The sequence below is a fragment of the Athene cunicularia genome (assembly GCF_003259725.1).
Source record: "Athene cunicularia isolate RWA chromosome 4 unlocalized genomic scaffold, athCun1 chr4_part1, whole genome shotgun sequence".
Lineage (NCBI taxonomy): Eukaryota > Metazoa > Chordata > Aves > Strigiformes > Strigidae > Athene > Athene cunicularia.
In genome coordinates, this window is record NW_020799098.1 from 19,492,023 (window position 1) to 19,499,898 (window position 7,876).

Here is a 7,876-nt window from a genome sequence, read left to right on the forward strand (position 1 = left end):
CGGCCCGGCTGTGCCGCTCTGAGCGGGTTTGTGGCGCGGGGGGGTGGGCCCTGGTGTGCTGTGCGCTGCCTCTGGGTGAGTAACTCCGAGAGATTTTCTGCTTAAGACACTTCAAAAAGAGTAGTTAAACTCGTCGTACTCTTGTTTCAAGTTATTGGCCAGCATGTGATTAAGCACCCTTCAGCTTAAGGAAGCTGTTCTCTGAAGCGGTTATGAGGGGGGAGATGCAGTTAAGGATCAGGGAGCTGGAGCACCTCCCTTTGAGGACAGGCTGAGAGTTGGGGTTGTTCACCTTAGAGAAGTCTCGGGGAGACCTTATTGCAGTCTTCCAGTACCTAAAGGGGGCTTATAAGATGGGGAGGGGCTTTTTAGTAGGAGTTGTGATCGCATAAGGGGCAATGGTTTTAAACTAAAAGTAAATAGATTCAGACTAGATACAAGGAGGAAACTTTTTATGATGAGGGTGGTGAAACACTGGAACAGGTTGCCCAGAGATGAGATAGATGTCCCATCCCAGGAAACATTCAAAGTCAGGTTGGAAGGGGCTCTGAGCAATCTGATCTAGTTGGAGATGCCCCTCTTCATTGCAGGGGGCTGGACTAGATGACCTTTAAATGTCCCTTTCAACTCAGACTATTCTGTGATTCTTTAAGCGGTTTGAGTCATATTTTCTAGCTGCAGTTGAAAAGCTTAAGTTAAAACATGGTAACTGTTTTGTTTTTTTTTTACTATTTGTGATGATTTGCTGGATCTGGCCTCAGTCTGCAGAGTTTTCTCTGAAGCTGACTGCTGAGGAAACTTCACTTCCCTTCTAGAAAACCAGAACACCCCACCAAGCCTACAACTGACTCTGTAACCAGGGAGCTCTCGAACACTGTAAGGCTCCTGAAGGTTTGGGAGCGAAGCTTCGGAGGCTCCAGGAGCACCTGTTACCCCTAAACTTGTGTTAACTGTGGCCAAAGGAATCAGGGAAAAGTTCTGCTATAACCAGCCTCATCCCCTCCCTTTAACTTTTATTAAACTAAGCTGTTGATGATAACCTGAAGATGCATGTGGTTAATCTCCTGAGACAACTGAAGAGATTTCTAGGAAGAAAAAAAAAATGGTAACAAACGTATTGATCTTATTGGATGGACTTCAGCCTTTCATCAAAGCTGAAGTAAAATTTAACTTGTGAGCTAGTTTTCATTTAAGGAAGCTATGTTTGTGAAGTTGGAAGCTGCCCATAAAGATGGGTTTTCTACTCTGTGTTCCCATTTAAAAAACTTAATTAGTTTTTGCTTATGGTGCACTTTCCAAAAATATAATATTACAAGTGTGACTCAGCATTAATGAAAGGACAGAACTAGTGGACAACGTCCTCTTTTATACTTGTGAATTACATGTGCACATGTTCCCTAGCAGGTTAGGGATTTTTTTATTCTCCTTTTAGCACAAGTGATGCACAGTTAGTGAGTTCTTAAACTTGCTATTTAATACCTGATTCTAAACTTTACTTACTGAATGCTGCTCAAACTCTCCTTTGATCTCACCTCTGTTAATTTCCTGTGTACTTTTATTGATGCTCATCACTGCAGTATGAGAGGACAAGCTTTTGTTGTCATAATACTTTAGACAAGAACGTGGAATTTCACAGTTGTGGTACATGAGCAGAAGTATTTTAACCTTTGGTGTATAAAGGATTTGGTTTTTCAGAGCACAGTCTGGTAAGCTGTACAACTTCTGGAGAAGCTTACACCCCCCATTGGTTTGAGCTGTGCGTGAATACTCAGTATTTCTGCATTTTGGGACACTGCGTCTGAAATTGGACATTTGGATTAGCATCACATAGTAACCCTGCAAAATGCAAGAATATATTAGTTCTCTGGAGTGACATTCAAATATGTAAACATGAAAATCTATTGTTTCTTTCTTCAATCTTGTTTTCCCTGTCTATCTCCTTAATTCTACATGAATGAGGCAGACTATGTTCAGGAAGAAGACTTTTCTGCACAATTCTCACACATCTTTAGAAGAGTCCTTAACAGTTTAACAATTAAAATAGAAGATACTTGGAAAAACTGTATGTAGTCAAATTTTTAATATGAACCTTAAATTGTGCACACAGGCGTTTGACTTAATTTCATACAAAAATGCGATCACTTTGTAGATTTTGAGTACCTCGGTTTGTGGCCTTGATGTTTCTGATATTTTCCTGTCTGCAACTAGCTCTAAAAAAGACTGTTTCCTCATCTGAAACATGTAGTTAGTTTAGTGGTAGTGTTGAAACTTTGAGGTCTTCAGCACAGACCTCTTCCACTTGGATTAATTAAAAAAGTGGGCTGGCAGCTGCTATTTGGATTGATATTGGGGGATTTTTGCAGTAGATTTTGTGATTTTGCTGAACTGTGAGACTCAGCTCCTTCCCCATCCTTTGAGGTGGCTCTCCTCTCATCAAGACTGGTTCTTCCTTATTGTCTTTTTTTTGGCTTACCTGTTTTCCAAGTTGTTTTCAGGTCCCACACCAGTCTCCCTATTGACTGTATCCTATCTGTGTATTTCTCATCTGTTACTTATCTGCACTGGTTTCTTTGCCTGACCAGTTAACAGCTCTTTCTGTTCACCCCAAGTGCATTCCTGGACCTCTCGGAGACCAAAATGAGAATCAGCTTTTCTTCTGATCTTAGTCTCCACCTAATTATCTTTCTCCTTCAGGTTCTACAATAAGCTTGTTTCCTTGCCCTTGTTCTGTTTTCTCTGTCTGGGTTTTGTACCTTTTCTTTTGAAATTAGACAGTTCCCTGAGAGTTTGTCTGCTAAAAAGGATGGAATGGCAATTACCATGCTCAGTGAACAGAACTGGAGAAGCTGCATCTGCCTCTACTGCCTGCCCCCATGCCAGTAGAATTAATTACTGTGATATGCCTGCTAGTCTCCAGTAGTGTTAAGCTTGTACCTAGGCAGCCTAATAATATGTAGGTCCTGTGCATTCTCAGTGGGATAGGATGCTGAAAATTTCAGTTGTAAGATGATCTTAGTTCTGAGCTTCCCCTGCGAATGTGCACCCTACAATTTTTTAAAGGCTTAAAAAGTTAAGTTGTATAGATAAAAGGCTAATCCAGCTTTGCTTTGACTTCCTGCTTTGAAATACTACAGTGGTGAAGTGCTTAACTGGAAGGGGAAAAAAAGGAGAAGCATTTAATAAGGGGAAATAATATAGTTTTGTCCGTTTCTCTTCTTGGAAGTGATTGAATCTTTCAAAGAAAGAAAAGCCTGAGACTGGTCCATTGTATGGAAAAAATCCCTTTCATACTTAATTTCACAAAGTTTATAAGCAGTAATTCTATAGATGCTGTCATGAAATCTACTTGTAGGATGCACGGTCTTCCAAGGCCTGAAAAATGGGAATCACTGATTCTGTAAAGAATAAATCTTTAGAAGAGTTGTATGTTGAGCATATGAGTGATAGCTCCTAAAAGTATTAATCATCCCTTAAGTGATGGGATCATGGAGGGTGTTTTGGCATATTTTACTAAACAGTAGTTATTACTTTAAGATTATTTAAGAATTATATTTAAGATATTTAAGAATTATCTTATTTTTGTAATATCGCAAAACAGACTAGCTGTTAGTTTCTCAGAGAAGTGTGAATGCTACATTTGCATTGTATAGGTGGATACTCACCAGAAATTTTCTTTGTAGCATCCAGAATGAAAGAAATTTTCAATATTGTTTTATTTGGTGCAGTCAATATGCCTGTTGCTTTCTTTTTTTCAGTGGTGTCCTTTCTTTTCTGTTTTTCCAGAGAAAGAACAGTCAATAAACCGAGCTGGTGTTGTTCAAGAGGATATTCAGCCTGCAGGTATACTCAGTTCATGTGTTTGCATTGATTGTTTTAAAGACCTTCTTGAAGTAAGACCTGAATACTTATATGAATTTAAATAATACAGTGAAGAATACATTCAAAGAACACATATATAATAAAATTATCATGAAAATTGTTTTTTCAGGCTAATGATTCACTTGAAAATTATGGATTTGATGAAACCTGTTTTAACTTGACTTAACTGGCTAAATAAGTTGCAGAGATTCTGTTATTGTTGTGTTTTATTCAACAAATGCCAGTTTCCACAACAGAAATTAACTTCTGAACAGCTCAGAGCAAATAACCATGGGTGAGCTGAACTGTAGCTGTAAAGAATACATTATTACACCCTGGTTTTGTGGAATACTGGTTTGCAATTCAGCTGAAACACAATTTATGAGCACTTTGTCGGTACCTTCCAGCCTCATGGGGAGAGGAGTAAGGCAGAAAACCATTACAGGTGAAAGCAGATTTGGAATGTAGCGCTCATAGCTTTTCGATCCCTGCTGTTGCCAGTGGAAGGTGTAGAAAAGCACATGAGGGGAATAAAATTAAAGTATGGCAAACTATCCTTCAGAGTTCATTGTTTCATAGGTAATGGAACTGGTAGTGGTAATGGTTGGCACTTCTCTTTCAGAGACGTGAGAGTGCTTGTCTTGATGAAACACTTCATATCTGAGTATGTTAAAGTATTATGCATTCCTATTTTTAGAAAAGTGTAACATCATCAGCAGGGGAAAACCAAATAGGATAAATGTCATGTCCTTACTACACAGATCAGTTAAATCATCAGTGCAGGACTTGCTTTCCAGGAAAGTGGTGAAATGCTGAAGAGGAGGAAGGGCATTGTGAAATAGAAGTTTGATAAACCTACCTTTTTTATTAAACATTAAAGAGGACTGGACTGGCTCATTTAGTGAAGATGCAGGTACTTGATGATCAGTTCTCCTCAGTATAACTTTTTTGTCTAAATTTAGCTGCTGATGAGAAGTTACAAGATCCATTAGTTGAAAGTGAAATCTAAACAAATTCAAGTGCAAGGTGCAATTCTAGTTGGTTGTTCCAACAGTATTAGAACACCTTAACTATGGGTGTGATAGGTTTTTCTATTATCTGAAGCTTAAGATCAAGATGAGGTTGTGTTTCTAAATATTTTTGCAAGCTTAATCAGAGTTGTGAGTTTGGTGCAGAAATTGTTAGGTTCTTTCATTGTTTTGTACACAAGGCTGGAGTAGCAGACCAATTTTTATTTTTTTCTTTTCCTCCAACAGTCTAGTTATGAACTGCTGGTATTCTCATATTTGATTTGTAGGGTTAAAAGTGTGGTCTGATCCATTTGGAAGAAAGTAATGTTGGCGGCTGGGTGTATTGCAAGGCAAAACTGAAGATGGAGATCTTCAGCTGTTTCTTCTTTCACTGAAGTGTGGCTTTGGGTGTCGCTGGAGAAGAATTCTGAATATGCTGTATGGGCACATGAGGAGCAACAGAGGTTACTGGTTGGAATCCCAAGAGATAAAAACATGCTAGTTTTGACAGTGGATGCTGAGGCATAGCACACAGACTGTTAGAGCACTGAATGATTCTTGAGTTTAGAATTGAAATATTTATTTTCTTGAGAAAAGGGAAGAGAAATTGTTAAATCTGTAAACACTTGTAGAATATATTATTAATAGAATAAATCATTCAGACTGCTGCAGTTTCCTCTCTAGTTTGAAAATTACTTTTTGTGGTTTTATTATGAAAACATGATAGAAGTATATACTGAGAGGGATCAGTGCAGAAAATATAACATGGTGAGTGTAAATTTTTACATTAAAATTTCTTCCTTTTAAACCAGTGCGTACTTTTTTTCATTTGTTTTGCGAGTGGGTGTGGTGGGTTAAGCTTGGCCAGCTGCCAAGTGCCCACACAACCACTCTCTCCCTTTCCTCGATGGGACAGGGGGAGAAAATAGGATGACAAAGCTCATGGGTCCAGATAAACACAGGGAGATTGCTTACCAGTTACTATTGCAGGCAAAACAGACTCAGCTTGGGGGAAAATTAATGTAGTTTATTGCCAATTAAAATAAATTTGGATACTGAGAAGCAAAAATTAAAATAACACTTTCCCACTGCCTCCATTTTTCCAGGATCAGCTTTACTCCTGACTCTTCTTTGTCCTCCCCTCCGGTCCCCTGAGTGGCAGATGGGGGAGTTACAGTCAGCTTGTAACAGTTGTTCTGCTCCTTCCTCCTCATGCTTTTTCCCTGATCCTGTGTGGGCACTTCATGAGCTGCAATTCCTTCAGGAAATACCCAGCTGCTCAGGTGTGGGCTCCTCCCCAGGCTGTGTTGTGGGTATCTGCTCCAGCACGATCTTCTCCAGGAGCTGCAAAGGTGCCTAGAGCATCTCCTCTTGCATCTTCTTTTCTGACTTCAGTGTTTGTACTGCTGTTCTTCACTTTTTTTCCCCTCATTCCTCTGCTTGTCTGGTTTCACAGAGATGCCATCCACTTGGCTGCTGGGCTGAGCTGTGTTTTGCAGTGGGTTCTTTGCCGAGCCAGCTGGAACTGTATGTGGCCAGCATGGGGCAGCTCCTGCAGCCTGCCTTCCTTGCTACCAGCCTTGACTGCTACACCTGATACAGGAGGTTAGCAGCAAATGTTGGGATAGAAAAGCAGATACTTTAAAGAATCTTTTTAAAAAAGCACTACTTCATGGTGACCATAAAGATCATTAGAACAGGCAAGTAAAGGATTGCCCCTACTGAAAATCTTTACCCAAACTGAATGGCGGTCTTAACAATAAGTTCTGAATAAACTGTGTGTTTTCAGATTTCAAAAGAAACAGTCTAGTTACAGTCTATAACCTGTTGTTCTTGAGCACAGAGTGTAGCATGGACATTTAACTTGAATATACCATCTGTAGTTAGCTACCTATGTTATAGTATAACATTTTAAAGACCATTGCAGGATCGTTTAAGTTATGAAGAGTATTATTTATAAAGTTAGTTTGATTTTTTTTTTTTTTTGGACATCACACAGTTGTATTAAGACAGATGAAAGACTCTGTTTACAGTGTTCTTTTCCAAACCACCATTCATTCTCTTACTATATAACTTTTCTACGTGTTGTTGTCATTCCCCCTACCCCATTCAGACATGTTTCCTTTTCTGAGGTTTGGGGTTTTTTTTAGTCTCCTATTACCACTTGTAAGCATTACAGTTTTCTCGGTTTGCTTGCTGAGAAAATGTGACCATATTTGATTCCTTTGAGTTCTCAGGTGATTTCACATGGCTGAAGCCAGAGTGAGTGTATGTGTTCACTGTAGGGATGTTAACAGAATTCACTATATAGCACAGAATACAAAGCTAATTCAGCGTTTGCTAGGAAAAGAAGAATCAGTTAAACTGAAGAACAAAGAGGTTTTTATCACTTAAACCTTTCTTCAATGAGATTGCAGAAATGAGGGATCCTTGGTTTTTGTTTTCTTGAACAAAATAATACTGATGCATCAGACAGTTTCAGCAAAGTTGTTTCATCTAAAATACCTTTCCAGTGGAAATACAGCATTGCTTAAATGCAGATACTTCATCTATAACTGACTAGATAAAAAACAGTTTTAGGAGAGACTGGGAATTGTTCAGTAATGCTGCTCTGTCACTTGGTGACACAAATGCTTAAAAAGCATACATCATGGTAGTGCGAAGCAGTTGTTAAACCACTCTTTCAGGATAAATGATGTGACAAAGGATACTGAATTACTTATTTTGGAGTTAGGAGATGAGACAATCTCTGCTACTCGTTTACTTTGTGAAGTTGAGCAATTTGCTGAGTCAGGATCTTGCCTAGAAAAATGTTAGACGGTTTCAGAATAGTGGCTGTTGCTGGCAGGTGCTGAGCCTTTTGCCTTCTTTTTACTTAAACATTGCAAAACATTTGAGTACATGAACTCAATTATTCAACATTTATAGAACTGTACATGTCTGTTGGTTGTGATCTCTAGTTCATTCCAGCGCAAAACTGCTTGGTAAGTTTTGTAATTGCCTGAATT

General features: G+C 39.0%; 1 long non-coding RNA gene across 1 annotated transcript; it reads left to right on the forward strand.

Moving 5' to 3' along the window:
• The first annotated feature begins 84 nt into the window (after positions 1–84).
• LOC113479089 lies at positions 85–5,201 on the forward strand. The gene is made up of 3 exons (XR_003398207.1): positions 85–1,105; positions 3,784–3,840; positions 5,156–5,201. It is a non-coding gene; the product is annotated as an uncharacterized LOC113479089 (long non-coding RNA).
• Positions 5,202–7,876: the final 2,675 nt, after the last annotated feature.